This window comes from Trachurus japonicus, unplaced genomic scaffold (genome assembly GCF_045865225.1).
Source record: "Trachurus japonicus isolate A0001 unplaced genomic scaffold, Traja_1.0 AP031044.1".
Classification (NCBI taxonomy): Eukaryota; Metazoa; Chordata; class Actinopteri; order Carangiformes; family Carangidae; genus Trachurus; species Trachurus japonicus.
The window spans coordinates 58141-80670 of record NW_028221177.1 but is presented as its reverse complement, the minus strand read 5'-3'; the positions used below and the strand labels follow the sequence as shown (position 1 = coordinate 80670).

Genomic DNA, 22530 nt, shown 5'->3' with positions numbered 1-22530 from the left:
TGAGTCTGACATGAACATCTGTGGCAGTTGTGGCATGAGAGTGTGTGGAGATTAAGCATGATAAAGTACATTTACACCAGAAGGGTGTGGCACTGTGTTTGCAGCTAATGAGTTAACATGAGCATGTGACTGCACTGATGGTTCACCTAGTGACTCATATGTGATGAACTGTCGTGGCTTCCTTTCACGTGTAGATCTTCAAACATGCGTGGGTGGGTGTTCTACAAGAGGGGTCAGAGGGTGAGTTTCTGTGCCAGAATCTGTACTGTGGTGGGTCTCAGCCTATCTCTCAGATTCAGTGCTGATAGACATGTCTCCATCAAAGCCTTGTCTCTCTCCAACTTCCTCTTCCTCAGATGTCAAGACAGAGTTTGGTAACCACTCAGGTGCAGTGTGAATTTCCTCCTCTGCAGGTTCTGGAGGAGTAGATGTTTTACATCTCTGCTGCAAGGTAGGTTGCTCCTGAGGAGTAGGTGGTCTCTTCTCTTCATGCCGGGTACAATTGTATGCATGTACAACATTTGGGAGATGGTCCTTCCACCGCAATTTCTCACTCTCGGTCCTCAGCATCTGGAGTATGGTGCGGTTCAACCGCTCCGCTGGATTGCTTTGAGGATGGTATGGTGTTGCTCTCGAGTGACCTTCTCCAGATAGCTGTTGCAGTGTTTGAAACAGTATGTTCTTAAACTCACGGCCTTGGTCGTGATGCAGTCTTGATGGATAACCAAATATGAAATCACTGAAAATGCGTTCAGCAGCTGTCTTCCCGCTCTTTTTCTTTGTGGGGTACGCCTGAGCAAATCTAGTGAAATGATCAATTACTACTAGAATATATTCGTGGCCTCCACAACTGGTTTCCAAATGCAAATAGTCAATACACACAAGTTCTAAAGGAAAACTAGATGTGATGCTACCCATCGGGGCACGAACATGTGTTGCAGGTTTCTTGGACTTGATACAGGGACATTTTCGTGTGACATAGTCGTCAATTCTTTGGTCATAAAGGGCCAATAGAATCTTTCTCTTGCCAGATGGAACACTCTTTCAGTGCCAACGTGGCCCATCTCATTGTGTAGTTGTTTCAGAGCTAATGTTCTGTACTTAGCAGGAAGGACTAACTGATTTTGCTCTTTTGTTCTTCTGTATAGAAGTCCCTTTTCCATGTGTAACTTGCTCCACTCATGGAGTAGTTTTTGAGCAGCCCCACTTAATGTTTTCCGTACTTCATCTGTTAATTTGGTGTGTGACTCCTTTAACTGGATGATCTGACTTATGGCTTGATCCTCCCTTTGTGCAAGTGTCTGCGTCCACATTAGACTTTCCCAGTCTGTATTTGATGTCAAACTGAAAATCGTAGAGTTCACCCACCCACCGATGACCCACTGGATTCAACTTCGCTGTGCTCATGACATAAGTCAGCGGGTTGTTGTCTGTGTAGACAGTGAAGTGTGGAGCATAGTAAAAGTAGTCGCGTAACTTCTCACACACAGCCATTTCAATGTAAGAAACTCTAGTTTTCCACTGTGCAGATGGTAATTGCGTTCAGCTGGTGTGAGTGTTCTTGAACCATATCCTACAATTCTCAGTTTCCCACTCTGACGTTGATATAGGACAGCTCCGAGGCCTTGGTTTGATGCGTCTGTGTGTAGTGTGAAAGGCAGTTTGAAGTCTGGGTAGGCTGAAACAGGTGGATTTGTCAGGATAGCTACTAGTTGTTTAAGGGCTTCCTGATGTTCGACAGTTCAACTCACAGGTTCTCGGGAGGACAACTGAGGATTTTTGACATTTCTGCCTTGTGTTGGATTCTGGGCGTGACCTGGTTTGATTTGGAGCAGCCTGTAGATTGGTTTTGCTATCCGGGAGAAATCCTGGATGTACTGTATGAGCGGTAATAGCCCAGGAAGCCTGTCAGTTTCCTCACTTCTCCAACTGTCTGTGGTCTCTTTGTTGTTAACACTTTTACAGCTTCAAGGTCTCATGGGTCTATCTTTACCCCCTCAGCTGATACAAGACGACCAACGTACCTGACTTCTTGTTTAAACAGCTCCCACTTCTCAGGTCTCAGTTTCACTCCGTGATGCTGAAGTGCCTGGAGAACTTTGCGGAGGGCCTCAACATGCTCATCGAATGTTTCTGCATAACAGAGCACATCATCTAGATATGGAATACAGCATTCATCTCTGAGGGGGCCCAACATTTCCTCCATACTCCGCTGGAAGGCTGCAGGAGCGTTTGAGAGCCTAAACGGGATCCGGACCCACTCATAGAGCCCCCAGGGAGTGATGAAGGCAGTGAACGGGCGAGAATCCTCAGAGATTAATCCCTGATGATATGCTTTGCCTTGATCCAGGATACTAAACCAAGCATTACCACCAAGAGTGTCTGTCAGGTCCTGTATCCTGGGCAGCGGATGGCGATCAGGAACGGTTTTCTTGTTCAGGAGGCGATAGTCGATGCACAATCTCAGGCTGCCATCCTTTTTTCTTACGCAGACGACTAGGGCAGCGTATGGAGATTTAGATTTGACTATCCAGCCTTTCATCAGCAACTCTTGTATGTATTCCTTGACCTCTTTAAAGAGCGGTTTAGGGACCGAGGATTAGCTTCTCTGCACAGGGATATCATCATTGAGGGTGATAGACATTTGCAGACTTGGTATACATCCTATATCCCCACTGTCATGGGCAAAGGCCCCAGCTTCCTCACAAAGCATCTTGTTAACCACTGTTCTTTTTTCCTCATCAAGGTGACTGAGATCAATAGGTGGTTGCCATGGTGTTGGGCTGGCGTTAACAGATGCTGAAGTGGCACTATTGACGGTCACTGTGGGCTCTGAAATGTCAGGTGAGTTTGTTGGGATTACCTTTTCAACACTGTGGATACTGCCTAGGACTGTTTTTCTAGGAAGCATGATTGTGTGTTTGGTGTTGTCTCCAACTGGTACAGCTACATAGGGTCTACGTGTGTTTTGCACTGGCAACAAACCTTCACCAACATCTAATTCTTCCAAGTGTGCACTCTCACCAGGTTCAAACAGGAAGACCGGATCTGTCATGTTGGGCGGGACGGGACACTTGATCCAGACCACTTGGCCAGCTGGGATGGTGGTGTCTTGCCTCTGGCTGCGCAGGCGTGCACACTGCATGGCGGGTCTGTTGGTCTGGATGAAAGTTACAAGGAGCTCTGCTTGTTCCTCTGCGATCAACATGGCATTACAGAGCAGTATGGTGAGTGTTGGAACCAGTCGCTCTGGCTGCTCCTGTATCATCTCCCCCAGCACATTAAAGCCCAACAGTGGTCTCTCCAGAGTTGATCTGCTGACAAGAAAAGGCACCGTAATGGACAAATCAGGATTTTCATTCCCCACCAAGTTAACAGTAAGTGCAACCCAGCTATCAAATGGGATAATGTCACCATTCACTGCGTGCACCTTGAACCCCTCTTCTTCATCAATGATTTCACTAAGTGGTTTTACAGTGGTATCAGGTAGGTATTTTTTTTTCCAGTCTCTGTCAATCATGCTTACTTGGGCTCCCGTATCCAACAGGGCAGTGACAGCTAAACCGTTGAGGTTACAATGGGTGAGGGCTTTTTTTCCCAATTAGCTTGGCTAAACGTTCACCTTTGCTTTGGGATGGGACAGGAGAAGGTGAGTCAGGTGTCTGTTTTGGTTGTCTTCGTCTTGTGTCCTCTGTCATGTTGGTCACGACAGTCACGTTGGTCACGTCAGTCACATTTTGTCTGCTAGACTCATCTACAGGGTCTGTACCATGTCAGGACAATGAAGGTCCGGTCACTGTCTGTCCCCTGGCAGGGACTGGCTCCAGTTTGCCTGCCGTGTTGGTTTCCTCAGACAGCCAACTGCTCTGTTTCCCCACCACACTGAAAACAGTGAGTACAGTTAGCAAGGTTTTTCTCAACACACTCATTACAACCATACAGTTTTTCTTTTTTACTGTCTGCTTTGCCTCTCCGTAGAACGTTGGTTTGTTCCGACTGTTGTGTCTGTACTGACTGTTGCAACAGTTCAACAAGGTTTGTGAGTTTTTCTACTTTTTCTGTTAATTGTTGAATTGTGTCTGTTTTCCACGTACTCTCCAAGTTTTCTTCCTTGACACTGGGGGACTGAGCGGCTTTTACTTCAGCCTGAGCGCTGTGTACATTTGTGGGTCTTGAGCGGGCAGCTGGGCCTAAACGCCGCTTACGTTCACTTTCATCATTCATTATCCTTTTCATTTGTTTCAGGATCACCTCATCAGTCACACTGGTGTCAATAAGCACTGATTTGAGCTCTCTGCGGATGTCATCATGTTTGTGGCCCAGACCTTGATACACAGTATGAAGAAAACATCTTGAACTGTATTTACACTGTATTTGACATCTGCATCAGCGTGTTTTGAGGCCAATATGATCTTTTGTTTCAGACCCATGACTCTATATAAAGATTGTTGAGATGTCTCATTGTCTTTTTGTTTTGTGCACATGAGTTCTTGAAAAAGTTCCATGTAACTCTGCTCACCCAGATGAGAATGGAGAAAGCCTTTCAGTTCCTCAACACTCAGATCATCCTTGTTCATTAACATGTCCTTGAAATTTCCATGCTTGATAACTCTGAGGACAGCTCTCACAATCTCTGCGTTGCTGAACTGCTCCTTTAATCCTTCATCAATTTGGCGACAGATGTTATTGTAGCTGATGTCTGACCCCTCATCCCCAATCTGACCCCCCTGAATCTTAAACTCTCTGCAATGGAGGTAAGAAAACTATTTTAAGGGTATCATCTGATCATGTGGTGCGGGTTTCTGATAGGTGTCAGCTGCATACCTATTCTGCATCATGGACTGAGTTTTTGCACTAGACTGAGGTGTGGGTTGGAATGTGGATGTTTCTATTGTTTCAGTGTTAACTTCACTCCCACTAACACTGAAATAATAGAAAGGGTGGAATCATACAAATACCTCGGTACAATAATGGACTACAAACTCACATTTCAACTACACAGTGAACATCTTTTTTCTAAATGTCAGCAATGTCTCTTTTTTCTCCGTAAACTTCGCAAACTTCAGGTTCATCAAACAATACTCTCTGCTTTCCATAAATGTTTCATCGAATCCATCCTCACATTCAACATCACAGCCTGGTTTGGTTCACTCAGCATCACCCACCGAAACAGTCTAAACAAAATAGTCAAACTCAGCAATAAAATCATAGATCAGGAACAGGAGCCACTCATCAACATCTACAACACTCAGGTCAAGAAAAAAGGCACACAGATTGCCACAGACACAACACACACACTACACAGCAACTACAGCAGCCTACTACCATCAGCCTGCAGATACAGATCACTCCCACTCCGGACAAAGAGAGCATCATCCAGTTTCATTCCCACCTCAATCCGACTTCTAAACACTTAACTCCCACCAGAACTTTTTCCTTTTTAATTAACCTGTTTTTAACAAATTTTTATCCTTGTCTGTGAGTACTTGTACTTATGGGTGGTTGTAGGAATGTGTATTATTATTGTGTTGGGTATGGCTGTGGTATGTATGTGTGGATTGTTGTTTTGCACCTGCACTTTTGATGTCCTTCCGCAACGAAGTTCCTAACGGAATAATAAAGTACTTTTGAGTTTGAGTTGATGTGGGCAAATGTTGCTTAATTTTTTTGCCAAGCTCCTCATAAGTAGTTAGCATCCTCTGAATTTCTACATCTGTAGTTAAAGTAGGAGCTACTGCACTATCAACCTCAGAAATCTCACTTTGAACGGCTAAACCCACATTACCATCCACAGATTTTTGTTGTTTGTTTTTTTACAGTATCAACACAGTCAGCTTGTGGGTTCATAGGTGACACAACATCATCCGTTACAGGTACTTGAGGCATAGCTGCATCAACAACATCTTTTAACTCTAGCAAGTGGGCCATACCTTTATCCTCTGATTCTAACAAGGGCTTACTGTGTATGAAACTGCAGATGTATTCAAAAGAAGCCTCTTCGTCGTCTGGCGTGAGACAAGATCGGTCCATCCCTTGCACTGGACTCAGTGACTCGGCAATATGGACAGTTAACAGTTTTCCAGGACGTTTACACATCATATTCATTCACATTAGATTAACGATAACAAAATAGTTATCATATCTAAGAAAACCAGACTAACCTGAGCAATAAGGAAAGAGTTAGCAGGACACAGCCGCTTCTGTTGAGTTCTCATAAAGACTGAAAACTCAGGCGGAAAACCCGGAAATGCCTGCCCCCTGGGATGATCACCTGGCATTATACTGCCACATACTAGTCAAACTGGAGAAGCTCTCAAAGGTAAGTTTTGTAAAAACCAAAATAAATCTTCCACAAATGTGGGCACACATCAGTGGACATCACATACTCACCCAGACCATGGAATAATGCAGATTAAGCGGTAGACTGAATATGTCATAGTAGCACCACAATGAAAATCTGCATGAAATAATAATACACCCAACAGAATTACGTTTGCTGTTAACTTGTATTTTAGTAACATAGTGCATGGACATAATGTATAAGTGTCACACAGCTCAAATGGAATGTCCTTGAAAATTACAGGTCACTACAAACTTGGCTAGCTTTCAAATGAATGCATCTGGACAACAGTCAGTTAACATACTTGACTAGAGAATGTTCAGAGAAACAATTTCTTGGGCTCGCTAGCAACAGCAAGAACTTTGGCTATATAAAAAGAAAGAAGGGCTTTGGGCACAAGCAAATTTAACATTAGCCTCTGAAATAAGGTAACAGTTTTAGTTCACACAGGTATACTTCAACAAATAGCTATCGTGAGTCCTGAGAACAAGCCTGTCTCTTTAAGGCAGTGATCCGATTTCGGACATAATTTTTCACTCCAGTCCAGTTTCTGTCTTTGAGTGCATGGGGTTCTGCACTGATACACCGAATGCAGTCCATCTTTTGAGGTACCTTGCACGTGTTGATGAAGCGCATCATGTGTCTTTGAACAGCACGCACCTCACTGTCTTCCCACTTACGTTTGGAGTTACCTCTGTTGTCTGTGAAGAAAGAGGTGTCAATATCTCATTACTAAAAGCATTGTTTGCAGTCCATCCAAAAATGTATTCACAACCTGTGCTGTCTTTTCGTACTATTGTTCAAAATGCAAGGACAAAACCAAGGTAAACTGATTAAAAATAGAAGGCCATGAATGCTAGATATCGCTACAAAGGTTTTTAATTATTTAAACAGTTAAATTTGTAAAAAAAAAAAAAAAAAAAAAAAGCAGGCTCCCTGCTCCAACGACATTAGCTGAAGAAAGCATTGCCTTTCTGGGAGCAGAGCTCAGGTCCTGACGATGTCATACAGACATGAACAGAAAGAAAAATTTTCACGATATCGACCAATAGCTCTTAGAGGGTTACACCTTTATTCATAGAATCTGGAGTTACAATATGTAACGTTTTAAGCACTTTTCAAAGTGTTACTACTTAAACTTAAGATTCTTCTCCAAATTCAATTGTTAGCTGCAGTTGTTAACACTTTTTAATCAGAGATTTTAGTATCAAACAACTTTTTAACAGAATTTTAACCTTAAGACTGAGGACAAATCATTTTAATCATGTCATGTCACTTTTGAGATCTTCAGCTGTACACATATAAACTGATAAAAGTCACCTGTTGGTGCCTAACTTTCCCATTAGGGACAAGAGTCATTAGATGTTATTATCTGCATGCACTTTAAGCTATGATTTGTAAGGAGAGCATGTTCTAATGTGAATATGAAGTTCAGCCTTTGTCTCAACAGAGACTGCAGTGCAGACTCTGCCATAATGCCCTTCTTTAGGCTATCACGGACAGACAAGTTGTCTGTTAGTGCAGTAGACAGACACATTTATGTTATAGGTAGGTCGCAAGACCGGCAGCAAAGCATGGTAAACAGTGGTAATGTCTGAGCTGGGAGGTGCCGGGAGGGACAGCTAGGAGAACCATTAGCTATGTTATTATTACATTATTGATCGTTGTATTTGTAAGTCTTTCATGAGGTTGCTGGTGTAATATGTTTTAGACATATATTAGATTTAGCTGCATTTTCATTCAATTTTGTAAAGTGAACCAACACCTTTGAACTTTTTGCCCTCTCAGCCATGACTGGGGAGCACAGAATGTAAACACAAAGTTACAGCACGTCAAATATGATTACTGACACCAGCATCTTCATCATTAGGGGACGATTAAGAAAAATGCCTGCTATGTTAAAATAAATTCATGTTATATAAACACTCATGGCAGCAATATTTCTTTACTGAATAGTCAGGAACAGGTACCAAATTAGTCCTGTTTCTCCCATCCCTACATATTACTGATCAGTTGTTAGTGATTAGTATGTTTTTAGTATGTCCATTTATCATTAAATAGCCTAAGTCAAAAAAGGACGTTCTGAATATGTGTCTTTATTTTTACCACAATTCAAAACCTTATCCACAGTGCCAGAGTGGCTGGGATGGTTTGGCTGCAAAATTACTTGAAGGGCTCAGTATTCAGCTGTAAGACCTGGTTTATTAGGTTAGATTTATATTGTAGATACTAACTTTCTTACATTAAAAAAATATCTAACCCAAGCCAAAACAAACCTTGATTGCGAAGACCAGTGGGAGGAGTGGAACTGGAAGCAGTGGCCGGAAGTAAAGGTGTAGTCTCTGGTGACTCCTGGCCGTCTTCACCTGTAGTCTCTGGTGGCTCCTGGCCGTCTTCACCTGTAGTCTCAGTAGACGACTCAACAGACTCATCCTCATCACTTGACGCATCCTGATCTTGGGAGGAATCAACTTTTTCTGAGAAAATGTAAGAGAATATTTTTTAAAAATATGGCATAGCCTCAGCAGTTGTAGCCTTAAGATGAAAAACCAACAGCCAACTCTGAATGTATTGCCCACATTATTGCAGTTGCACATTTAATCAAAATAATTTGATATAGTGTAGTGTTCTATATCAATTAACCATACATGTACGCAATATCTAAGGAGAAAGTAATCCATATTTGACCTGATAAGACTACATTTGCATTCTTTCAATTTTAAACAGATTGATAAGGTTCTTAATTTCTAGACTTCAATTACCAAATACAGCATAAACATTACCTTACTGTTAAAGAAGTACTGATGATGCATTTCTCATCAGGCAAAAACCATGGGTTGCCCCAGCATCTGAACTACATATATTGTACTAATATACACTAAGATACACACATGTATCCATACCTTCAGGGTCAATCTCAATGTCATCAAGGGTTTGACCTTGATACTGTGATAGAGTCCCCTTCTCCACTGCCAAAAGCATTTTACTCATTTTGGCTAACTGAAGTGTTCCCTGCGGAAGGCGGTAATACTGCCTGTGGACACGAATGTCATGACCCAGGAAGTCAGCAAGTTGGTCTGCTTCATTTTCTTGAAGATTAAGAACTTGAGACATCGTGGCTATGTGCTTCCGGAGCCTTGTTGAGGTTAAGACCTCGGGATGTTTCGCACCACACTCCCTCACAACATTGGCGTTGTGGGCAAAGTTTCCACGTCTTCTAAGAATGTCCAACTTTTTGCGTCTCTCTTTGGAATTCTTTGGATGCTGAAAGGCTAGGGCAACCTCCGCTTCATCCTCATGTACAGCTTCCAGGTGTCTTGAAATTTTGGATGAGGGATGGAGGCAGAAGGGACAGTAGTTCCTCTTGTTGTACACTCGACGAGTTTCAGAATTTGAGGGAGGCAATACTCTTATTGAGCCACAAATTTGTTGGATTCTGCTTTTCTTAGGAGTGTTTGAGTTGCTCTTTGGACTGGGGGATGAGATCTTTCTCTTCCTTTGAATGATCAAGTTCCTCTTAGGGCTGACTGCATTGTCCCTTTTTTCTGGGCTTCCTGAATCAATATCTTGTTTTGATGGAGATAAAATGGGATAGCGTAGAGATGACAGGGGCTTTTTCGCAACTGGATACAGCGGTGTGTCTTCATCATGCTCAGAGGAACTTCCTGCTTCAGAGTCTGGGACATAGTCACGATCACTACAGTCTGTGACATCAGAGTCATCAAGGGATGTTTCCATATATGAAGTGGCCTTGGAAAAAAGGAAAAAAGATTCTGTTTTGTAACATAGGTCATCCTTTACTATACTGAGTGTCATGTACTGTATTGATGCATTGGACTTTTATTACAGGAAGATTATCTCTTTTAGCTTTGGGGTATGACATATAAAGGCTACATTTATCAACGGTGATTTAATGGATTTAGCTTTATGTATACATCAAAATGTATACAACTGTTATTAGACTGTAGAAAAATACCGGTCTTTGTCTTGAGGATATCCTTTTTGAGTAATCCACTGAACAATTCCAAGATCTTTGACCATCTGATGATGTAGCACACGCAAGAGGAGCTGTTGTCTTTGAATAGAAAAAAGGACAAAAAAATAAAAGCATTCCATTTAGTACAAATTACTCAGCAAAAAAAAAAAACATTCATGTTGTTTTTTTTTTAACTTAAATTAAATGACATAATAAATAATAATACATAATAAACATTGGTATGATTGAAAATGATGTAAAATGAAAAAAAATTCCACTCCCTATAATGATCAAAGAGTGATCAACCTTCACTCTTTTTCAGGGATAATACATTGGTAAATAAACAAATTATATGAGTATGTATTTTTGAAGAGCACGATGAAAATTATTGGATTAATGATGGTTTATTTAACGATGCCAAATGATAATAGTGATATTATCCACACTGAATATACTTGTACAATTGAAAAGTAAATAATAGGCTATTGTTCAAATGCAGCAAGCAATGCAGTGTTACCTGTGTTTTTGATGCTGGCTCTCCATCTTCCAACGGATCACTGGTTATCACTGATTCATCCGAGGTATCTGATGAGGCTAGTGCCTAAAAAGACAAATCCAACTTACTGTGTGCAATGTTCAAATTCAACTGGCATTTTAACATTTAAAAACATGCCAAATAATTGCACCCCTATCACTGCTTGATGTACACAGAGCATGTCAATGATCATGGAGTTTTATAGAAGCTTCCCTTTTAAAACTTGCCCGTTTGAAGTTGTAGACATACCTGAATATCATCATGCAATGGGGATTGCGAAGTTAGCTAAGGGAGGAAAAGAAAGAAAGGCATGTCAAAAGTGATGAAAAGAAACAAGATTGTTGACTCCAGGACAACAGCAAAACAAAATTAGACCAATGGTAAGTTATATATGGTCAGGAAATAAAATGTAGACTACTCATCATTGCTTTACTAATGTCTGAAAGTTAGCAAGACAACAACATTTCATGACAAATGGACATTCACAGTAAAAATCCAGTGCTTACAGATGAAATATAATAGGCCAAACATTTTTCTCAGGGTTCATGGGAATTAATCAGAGGACGAGTAAAAAAAAAAAAAAATTAAGGGCTGTATCTGCCCCACTGGCCATCAGTTGAAGAACCCAGCTTTGACTGTGCTGCATTGAATAACAAGTAATAAAAAAACACAATCAAGTTCCTAGTAATGAACCATAAGAGGTTGGGCACAGAGAGTAATTTCTGCAAGATGTTCAAGTGTATTACTCACAAGCGTATCCAGTTGTGCCAATTGTTGAACCAGTTGTGCACGCTTTAACAAATTCATTGTATGCTGTCTTTCTTTAGCATTTCGCTCCTCCTCTGCAATTTTGTAATGATTGAAGCATTCCTCATGGTGCTGTCTATATTTGGCCATTCGAGACTATGACAGTAATCAAATAAAGAACCGATTGACAAAGACAGTTTGCGAATACAACTACAAATTATAACACCTCACAGCCAAAAATGAACAATAGTGATTACATTTAAAGATGAAAATGGGCTCTTACTGTATGTGCCGCTGGATTGCTGCTGTTTATGTTGATCTCATCATACACCTGAGATGCATTCACACGACTAGATGACAGCTAAAAAAAAAAAAAAAAAATTTAAATTGTGTGTGCAGCCCACATGATTTTTGTTAAGTGTTACAGCAACTGATGTCATGTAATTGTTATCCTAGCGAATAGCAAACATTAGCTACATGCTAACACCAACTGTTAATGCTAAAGAATCGTGGTGTTCATAAGGCATGGGTTGGCTAAATTGATCTTACAAAATGATATCGTGTTAACGTCGTCACAGTGAGACAAAACAGAGTGGGTTTTTTTTTCCCCAAAGTGTTTTTCAGATTAAACGGGAGGGCACACTGAACTGCAGACTTCAGAGACAAGTGTGTTGACCCCTGTGATCACCTACCAGAGGATTGTCCCTGACATCAGGTGTCAGTTGCTCGCTGACATCAGGTGCCATTTTCTGCTGGAAAAGCAAACCGGATAAAGTAAATATATAAATCAACCTTGATACAGTTGAAATCTCAAGACATTGAGACGAATGTGCTGCATGACTCCATTTAGGCATGAGTATTGTGTGTGTGTTTGGAACGACCCCAAAAGTAATAATATAATAACAATAATAATAATCTTTACAGAAGGAGCACTTTTCTAAATCCATGTCACAAGGTGCTTCATAAAGGGATCAACATAAAAGTCATAAAATCATCAAGTTTTAATACCTTTATCACATAGCCGTTCCTGATTATCATTAAGTTTTTTATTTTCTTGATATGTACTGGGTTTTAGACACTAAATTGTTTTCTATATATTTTCATTTAAAACTTGATGATTTTATGACTTTTATTTTAATTCCTTTATGAAGCACTTTGTCACATGGATTTAGAAGGGTGCTCTATAAATAAAGATAATAATAATGATAATAATAGTAATCATAATCATTATCATTATTACATTATTACTTCTGGGCTCTCTCTCTTACTTTTGGGGTCATTTCAAACACACATACGCACACACAAGCTACTCATACCCAATTGGGGACATTCATCTATGTATATTGTTAAGCCACCAATATGTAAGTCTATCAGTACTTTTGGGGTCGTTTCAAACACACACACACACAAGCTACTCATACCCAATTGGGGACATTCATCTATGTATATTGTTAAGCCACCAATATGTAAGTCTATCAGTATTTTGGGAGATGTTCCAAACACAGATCATTGTCCTTATAGTCCATTACTACCTGGGTTGTCATAAGATAAACACTGGACAATAAAACACACTAATATAAAGGGATTCAGCAGTGGTTTAGGTGGCAGGCATAGACCCCCAACACGAAGAAATAAGAAAATACAGGTAAAGGCAGTCTCTCTGTGGACACAAACACTGTCACACAGGAATGAATGAGTAGGACCATTTTTGGAGAATTTCCTGCTATTTAAATGAAGAAATTCTTGCTCAACAGGTCTTTAAGTAGTATTTTATAAACTGGCCCCTACCTGAGGTCTATCACTCTCTTCCTCAATCAGCTGGCTATCATCAGGTGCCAACTGCTGCTGGAAAAGGAAAAACAATGTTATTTACCATTTTTACTACTTTTGGGGTCGTTTCAAACACACACACACACAAGCTACTCATACCCAACTGGGGACATTCATCTATGTATATTGTTAGGACACCAATATGTAAGTCTATCAGTACTTTTGGGGTCGTTTCAAACACACACACACACACAAGCTACTCATAGCCAATTGGGGACATTCATCTATGTATATTGTTAAGCCACCAATATGTAAGTCTATCAGTATTTTGGGAGATGTTCCAAACACAGATCATTGTCCTTATAGTCCATTACTACCTGGGTTGTCATAAGATAAACACTGGACAATAAAACACACTAATATAAAGGGATTCAGCAGTGGTTTAGGTGGCAGGCATAGACCCCCAACACGAAGAAATAAGAAAATACAGGTAAAGGCAGTCTCTCTGTGGACACAAACACTGTCACACAGGAATGAATGAGTAGGACCATTTTTGGAGAATTTCCTGCTATTTAAATGAAGAAATTCTTGCTCAACAGGTCTTTAAGTAGTATTTTATAAACTGGCCCCTACCTGAGGTCTATCACTCTCTTCCTCAATCAGCTGGCTATCATCAGGTGCCAACTGCTGCTGGAAAAGGAAAAACAATGTTATTTACCATTTTTACTACTTTTGGGGTCGTTTCAAACACACACACACAAGCTACTCATACCCAATTGGGGACATTCATCTATATATATTGTTAAGCCACCAATATGTAAGTCTATCAGTACTTTTGGGGTCGTTTCAAACACACACACACACACAAGCTACTCATACCCAATTGGGGACATTCATCTATGTATATTGTTAAGCCACCAATATGTAAGTCTATCAGTATTTTGGGAGATGTTCCAAACACAGATCATTGTCCTTATAGTCCATTACTACCTGGGTTGTCATAAGATAAACACTGGACAATAAAACACACTAATATAAAGGGATTCAGCAGTGGTTTAGGTGGCAGGCATAGACCCCCAACACGAAGAAATAAGAAAATACAGGTAAAGGCAGTCTCTCTGTGGACACAAACACTGTCACACAGGAATGAATGAGTAGGACCATTTTTGGAGAATTTCTTGCTATTTAAATTAAGAAATTCTTGCTCAACAGGTCTTTCAGTAGTATTTTATAAACTGGCCCCTACCTGAGGTCTATCACTCTCTTCCTCAATCAGCTGGCTATCATCAGGTGCCAACTGCTGCTGGAAAAGGAAAAACAATGTTATTTACCATTTTTACTACTTTTGGGGTCGTTTCAAACACACACACACACAAGCTACTCATACCCAATTGGGGACATTCATCTATGTATACAGTATTGTTAGGACACCAATATGTAAGTCTATCAGTACTTTTGGGGTCGTTTCAAACACACACACACACAAGCTACTCATACCCAATTGGGGACATTCATCTATGTATATTGTTAAGCCACCAATATGTAAGTCTATCAGTACTTTTGGGGTCGTTTCAAACACACACACACACAAGCTACTCATACCCAACTGGGGACATTCATCTATATATATTGTTAAGCCACCAATATGTAAGTCTATCAGTACTTTTGGGGTCGTTTCAAACACACACACACACAAGCTACTCATACCCAATTGGGGACATTCATCTATGTATATTGTTAAGCCACCAATATGTAAGTCTATCAGTATTTTGGGAGATGTTCCAAACACAGATCATTGTCCTTATAGTCCATTACTACCTGGGTTGTCATAAGATAAACACTGGACAATAAAACACACTAATATAAAGGGATTCAGCAGTGGTTTAGGTGGCAGGCATAGACCCCCAACACGAAGAAATAAGAAAATACAGGTAAAGGCAGTCTCTCTGTGGACACAAACACTGTCACACAGGAATGAATGAGTAGGACCATTTTTGGAGAATTTCTTGCTATTTAAATTAAGAAATTCTTGCTCAACAGGTCTTTCAGTAGTATTTTATAAACTGGCCCCTACCTGAGGTCTATCACTCTCTTCCTCAATCAGCTGGCTATCATCAGGTGCCAACTGCTGCTGGAAAAGGAAAAACAATGTTATTTACCATTTTTACTACTTTTGGGGTCGTTTCAAACACACACACACAAGCTACTCATACCCAATTGGGGACATTCATCTATATATATTGTTAAGCCACCAATATGTAAGTCTATCAGTACTTTTGGGGTCGTTTCAAACACACACACACACAAGCTACTCATACCCAATTGGGGACATTCATCTATGTATATTGTTAAGCCACCAATATGTAAGTCTATCAGTATTTTGGGAGATGTTCCAAACACAGATCATTGTCCTTATAGTCCATTACTACCTGGGTTGTCATAAGATAAACACTGGACAATAAAACACACTAATATAAAGGGATTCAGCAGTGGTTTAGGTGGCAGGCATAGACCCCCAACACGAAGAAATAAGAAAATACAGGTAAAGGCAGTCTCTCTGTGGACACAAACACTGTCACACAGGAATGAATGAGTAGGACCATTTTTGGAGAATTTCTTGCTATTTAAATTAAGAAATTCTTGCTCAACAGGTCTTTCAGTAGTATTTTATAAACTGGCCCCTACCTGAGGTCTATCACTCTCTTCCTCAATCAGCTGGCTATCATCAGGTGCCAACTGCTGCTGGAAAAGGAAAAACAATGTTATTTACCATTTTTACTACTTTTGGGGTCGTTTCAAACACACACACACACAAGCTACTCATACCCAACTGGGGACATTCATCTATGTATATTGTTAGGACACCAATATGTAAGTCTATCAGTACTTTTGGGGTCGTTTCAAACACACACACACACAAGCTACTCATAGCCAATTGGGGACATTCATCTATGTATATTGTTAGGACACCAATATGTAAGTCTATCAGTACTTTAGGAGATGTTCCAAACACAGATCATTGTCCTTATAGTCCATTACTACCTGGGTTGTCATAAGATAAACACTGGATAATGAAACATACACTTACACCCACTGAGTACTACACTGAGAACAAATACCATATAATCTCTAAGAGATTAAGGGCCCTAGTTTGGTGGCGCAGCGCAGGTGGCGCAAGGTAGCGCAGCCGGTGTAATGCAAGTTTGGACCAGCGCAGCCTGGCTCAAGGTCAGATTGGTAGATCGCGCTGCGCTGAGATAGGCGTGGCCGCGCAGCAGGGGGAGGTGTCACAGATTCAGCTTGGCGCAGTGGAAGTTTTGTGCGAAAATGTCCCGCCGAGGTTGCGCTGAAAGCTCGCCACCTCCAACCAGGTCTAATCTCAGCGCAGCGCGAAGCGCAGCAGGTGCAGTGGAAGTTTGGCTGACTGACCTGCAGTGCACACACGTCACCAAGACCTCACAGGCAGATCTCCACAGTTCCAGACACATTTCAATGCAATAAATATCCACAATAACCACTATTTAATGCAACTAACGGAATCAACACGTGAATTTATATCTATATAGGTTGTCCTGTCACATCTGACGTCAGATCAAAGCAGAGATCAAAGGCTGTCGGTGCGTAAAGGAAACTCCACCTGAATTAACACAGCAGGGACGAACTGGCACTGAAAAGCAGCTGTGGATGTCCCAAAAGCAGGACTGAGGGTGGATGACTGCATGTCGCTGCCGTGTTGAGATACCACTCTGCCCTTGTGATGATCGCTTTATTTATTTATTTACTTATTAATTCATTAGAGGGTGAGCGACCGCATCACGCAGCCGTAATGAAAAACAAAACACAAATCATAATCTCTCTTAGTCCACCACAACAGCCTCGGTATCAGATAGTCAGTATATAGCCTACTACAGTATACTCAGCATCTCTATCACAGAAAAAAAAGAGAGGAGGAGGACAGACAGACAGAGAGAGAGAGAGAGAGCGTCCTTTATGCTGATTTCATCCCTGTTACCATGGTGTTTGTTTATGTTGTGGTGGTGTTACACCTCTCATCTTTCTTACACAGGGTGTGAATAAATATGAGTTTCTTTATTATTGTTTAGTAGTTGTAGTTTTTTACACTGGGCAGCGGTTCTCAGTGTATCAGATCAATTGTTTAAGGAACTGATTAAGGATATTAGTATTAGTATTATTATATATATTAGTAAACTCATTATTCTGTCACTCTGAGCTCGGACCTCCGGACCAAAACAGCTGTTTCCTACGGGGAGAGGTTCGGCCCCTGGCGTCGCTGTCTCCTTCGTCCATGTCTAAGTATAAAATGACAAACTTGCAGCGCGGTGAAGATCAGAATCGGCCTTTCTCTCCTCCTCCTGTCTCCCTCCCCTTTGCCGTTTGCGCCGGTAGGAGGGACGAGGGGAGGGCTTGCGCTGGCCTGCATCGGACTGCGCTGCCCACCAAACTTGCAAAATGGACCTGGACACGCCTTGTTGGCGTGGCAAAGCTGCGCTTAGACTTCGCTCGGTCTAGGAAACTAGGGCCCTAAGTAGTATTTTATAAACTGGCCCCTACCTGAGGTCTGTCCCTGTTATCAGGTATCAGCTGCTTGCTCACTTCAGGTGTCAGCTGCTTGCTGACATCAGGTGCCATTTTCTGCTGGAAACAGAAACAGGAAAAAAATTAAAACAATTATGATATAGGTGAAATCTCAAGACACAATGAGAACAGTTTCATCTGAAAATTACTAAAACAACTACTATCAACATTAAACAAATTGTACCTGTCTGCGCCAAGGCCAGTCTGAATCCCCGTAATTGTAAGTCATTTCTTCACCTGGGGTGATGTCTCTTAGGGCAAACAGGCAAAGATGTGGCATCCCACCAACATCAATAACTTTTATCTTGCAGTTAGGCTTGATGTGGTCATCATTCACAAGCCTTCCCAGAGACTTGTCTTCAACAGATGCATCAAGACTTAAAGAAGAGAATACTGATGTTAAGAGTAGAAATAACCTACTTTGTTTGGATACAGTGTTAAGAAGGACACATTTTATTTGGAAGTTGAGCAAGCAATTGAGGTAGCTTGCAGCAATACACATTTGCAGTATTATTGGGGTGATGAGTTTCTTGCATGGTTTGTTAGGAATTGGGATGTCCTTAGGTTAACAGGTCATTCAAAGCTCATCTCCTAAAACTATTGCAATGTATTACACCTGCCAACAAAAGCATATTTAATATAACTTACCACCAACATCCCCCTTTCCATTTGAAGTCAAACAGGAATACTGCTTCTGTGTCATTGTAGTTCTTCGTAAGAAGACCATCTTGTTTGAAAAGTTTACCACGGTATTCAAGCACAAAATCTCCTTGGTTGAAAACTTCCACAGCAAGCACACCTCGACCTTTAAAATTAAAAAGAACATGATGTGATTTACATTCTAAAACCAGCTGCTGGAGACTTGACAAGCTGAGTTGAAGGGGACAACATCAGACGGTTTGAGTCGAGACAAAACGGGCCAGTTCACACGTTTACCGTAAATTCCGGACTATAAGCCGCTTCTTTTTTCCCACGCTTTGGACCCTGCGGCCTATAATATGATGCGGCTAAACTATAGATTATTACAAGCTAATGACCTTTAGGGGAAAGTTAACACCAAGTCCTTACCACAATTACCCATTAACCTCAATGTCCCAATTCCAAATGTTGCATTATAACTGCATATGAAAAACAATACAAAAGGATCTACCGTGTTAAACCAAGTTTATTTAACATTTCATTTCTTTTCATTAATTGTATATTAGGAATTGAGGAAAACATCAATACCTATAGAGAAATACTGCTGTTACATGACTTTTCCTAAAACTGTCTGTATTTTAATCTAGAATTGTTTTTATGTAAATTACACAAAATATGATATGTTTTTTAAGCGGTCATAATGACTGTTCATCATTTCACAGGGTTTCATTGTAGCATTTTTCGCGCGGTTTGCTTCTTTCATTGTCTCTCTTGTCTCTAACTTAAACGTTCTCCAGCTGTGCTTCTTTGCGAATTTACTTGTGAGTTAATTATTATATAGTTGTATTATATAGCCTGGTTGGCACCATGGGCAAACAAAAACGGGAGTTCCCCCTGTTCAGCACAAGGTGTTGAAATGATGCGACTCTGACTGTGTTAATTTTCTTGTTCAGAGTTTTCTGGTCTGACTGGAATGAACCCACCACAGTGGCTGGAAAACTGAATCAATTCACCCGCCAGTAGGGATGGGCATTTCGACTAATTTACTAATCGAGTAACCGAAGCTGGTACTAATCGGGTAATCGAGTACTGTAATAAAAAATAAAATTACGTCATGTCTGACGGACAGAGCGCAGCCGGTGCATAAATGCGCTCTGTCCGTCAGACAGTCCGCATTACTGACACACAGCGTCGTCACACACAATGTCAGGTGGATAATAAGAGTAGAGACTGGAGTTTAAGATGCACATACGAGGCAGATGTGCATCTTTATGCCGGGGAATAAATGCGCTGCATGCGCTCTGAGCGCTGAGTGCAGCGCATTTATGCCGCGGCTGCCACGGAGGAGAAAACTTTTTTTTTCTTTTCTTTTTTAAATCATTAGCGGTGCTTATTTATTAGTCCACACTACACATGTTGGTGCCTTCGGTCCTCTCTGCCTCGCATCGTTTCAGGAAATAACAGGGGAGGTTTCAGAGTGTTTGTAAAGTGAAAGTATATTTTCTACCAGACTTGAGACCTGTCGTCTCCCTCCCGACGGCGTACGTCGCCGAGGGAGGGAGGGAGAATTATTGTAAAAGGTTTGAAAGTCTGAGGCTCGATCCAAAAACACTTTTACACAGCAGAAAATCACGTTGCTTGATCCGAAACTGTTTAACACTACAAAAAGCCGACCCAGGGCATGATAATGTAGTTTGATCCGACACTAGATTGCGCTCTGACGTGCCGTTTTTTTTAATCCTCGGGTACCCGAGTAATAAATTCATAACCGAGTAGCAGATTGCTACTCGAGTACTCGAGTAGCCGGGTAACCGTGCACATCCCTACCCGCCAGCACACAAATTCACACGCATTTGGCGGGTAGCAGGTGTTAATTTCCATCCCCCGTGAACACACAGAGGGCAGACCTGGACACGTGCGGCTTATAGTCAAGTGCGGCCTATATGTACAATTTTTTTCACTTAAAAATGAGGTGGTGCGGCTCATATTCAGGTGCGCTCTATAGTCTGGAATTTAGGGTATCTGCAGCGTTCTAAAATGGTTTAGTTTCATCTCATCGCAAATCTTTGGTCTGAACTGGGCTTACAACACCAAAGTCACACAAAAACACAAACTAACGAATCAGGCAGGCAGTGGTAGACTAGCAACTCCCATGTTCTGCAAGGTAAAAAGACTAACTAAATATAACCAAAATTGTTCTAAAAAGTTGTCTAACCCAGCTTTAAAATGTTAATAGCCAATCCACACTGGCAGTACAAAGAAGCCTTGTGTAAATGAGATATGCATAGGAAGCAATGATGAATTTTGAATTTGCATAGTGTAATTCAACATAATTATTAATAGGATGTGTACAACTGACACTAACACTACTTGCAAAATGTAAGAACGTACCTTTGTATGGGTTGATAAAATGCTCTGTGAGACCAGCCTTATCAGTTTTCAGTTTAATGTGTTGTTCGGCATCCTGTTGAGGACGGACCCGTCTTCTCCTTACAGATCTCTCCATGATCGCTTCATTGCCAGCCATATCATCTGTTTGACAGAATATTTCATGTATAATTAACATATATGAGCCATCCAGTTTAGCTGACATACCTTTATTGGTTTCCTTTATACCAGGATATAATTTTTATGTTGATAGCTTAGTCACAAACTAATGCAGGCTTTTTACCCTCTTAATCAAAACTCTTAAGTAGCAAATTTGCAGTGGATTTACCTGGAGGACACCTGTTGTGTCTCACACACTCGTTATTTTATTGTGCACACAAGAATTTATCTATGTATATAGTAAATCATATTCCCAACATCAAAATACTGAGTGAAGTTAAGAAATAATTTAGAACACAGACGTCAGTTAGTATTTGTCAGATTTTAAGATTCTGGCACAGTAAGCTAAACAGTCAATTGACCTGGGAAAATACCGCTTTCTACATATTTACATGTTTATGCTTGTTGAACAGGTATATTGATAAAGCACTGGCATTTCTCTCCTGAAAATGTATTGCACTTACAGTAAAGAGCATAGCATAAGGAGCTCCTCTCCTCTCAGTGTCTGAGCTGTCAGCCCTGACAGAGAGGAGTGGAGAGGCTGCAGCTTGAGAAATTACACCAAAACATTAAAAAAGTACAGATAAAAGAACCTCAGAATCATGTCAGAGCTTTTCAATATTACTGTATTTAATAATTTATGACCCGTGCCCATCCTACCACTCCCTGCTAACTAATCTCATGCCAAGCAATTCCTGAAAATTGGCACTGTTCTTCCCTGAAGCCCCCGTATCAGGGGGCTCTCCGACAACACAACAACAACTTCCGCACAAGCAACAAGCCCGTAGCACACACACAGACATGCTGCATATCAACAGAAAGTTGAGAATCTCCGCTAAACGTTCATATAAACCATCCGTAGGACGGACGAACAAACACCGAAAAAGGAGCTAGACAGAGAAACGAGCCAGCAAACAGCCTTCTCTGATCTGACCAGGAGCTAATTGTAGCCACAGGATAGCAGACACTCGACAGATTCCTAGCTAGCTTTGTGGATAAATATCAATTTATCGTTACCAACTCGACAGAAAATGGTCAGTCTCACATTTTCTATGAGTTCCCTGTCATAACATGACACATGGCATAAAAACCTGATACATTTTCAAGACACATCATGTTTGCTTACCTTAAATGCTGCTCCTCATGTCATCTCCCTGCTGTCCATCTCCGTGCCTCATGCATTCTAGGCGGGGCTTGCGCACGTCATGGAGGGGGGACTTCACTTTTTTTTTGTACAACTTTATTGACAACAAGAGTATACACAGGACTGAATACAGTTAGATGAAATAAGTGTATACAACATTAATACACAACCAAACCATCATAAATACGCCCAGGGGATGACAGCAAAACTGAAAAAACATAAACTTAAATAAATAT

General features: G+C 41.0%; 3 long non-coding RNA genes across 3 annotated transcripts; all 3 read right to left on the bottom strand.

The window, feature by feature from the left end:
- Positions 1–6734: 6734 nt before the first annotated feature.
- LOC146959801 (uncharacterized) lies at positions 6735–9519 on the bottom strand. Its single transcript, XR_015035591.1, has 4 exons — positions 9244–9519; positions 8740–8817; positions 8617–8706; positions 6735–7041 (listed from the first exon to the last, which is right to left on the bottom strand). It is a non-coding gene; the product is annotated as an uncharacterized LOC146959801 (long non-coding RNA).
- A 342-nt stretch (positions 9520–9861) lies between these two features.
- On the bottom strand, positions 9862–12353 carry LOC146959800 (uncharacterized). Its single transcript, XR_015035592.1, has 7 exons — positions 12291–12353; positions 11882–11959; positions 11602–11754; positions 11101–11136; positions 10834–10917; positions 10317–10415; positions 9862–10090 (listed from the first exon to the last, which is right to left on the bottom strand). It is a non-coding gene; the product is annotated as an uncharacterized LOC146959800 (long non-coding RNA).
- Positions 12354–17994: 5641 nt separating this feature from the next.
- LOC146959799 (uncharacterized) lies at positions 17995–18728 on the bottom strand. The gene is made up of 3 exons (XR_015035590.1): positions 18613–18728; positions 18149–18341; positions 17995–18021 (listed from the first exon to the last, which is right to left on the bottom strand). It is a non-coding gene; the product is annotated as an uncharacterized LOC146959799 (long non-coding RNA).
- Positions 18729–22530: the final 3802 nt, after the last annotated feature.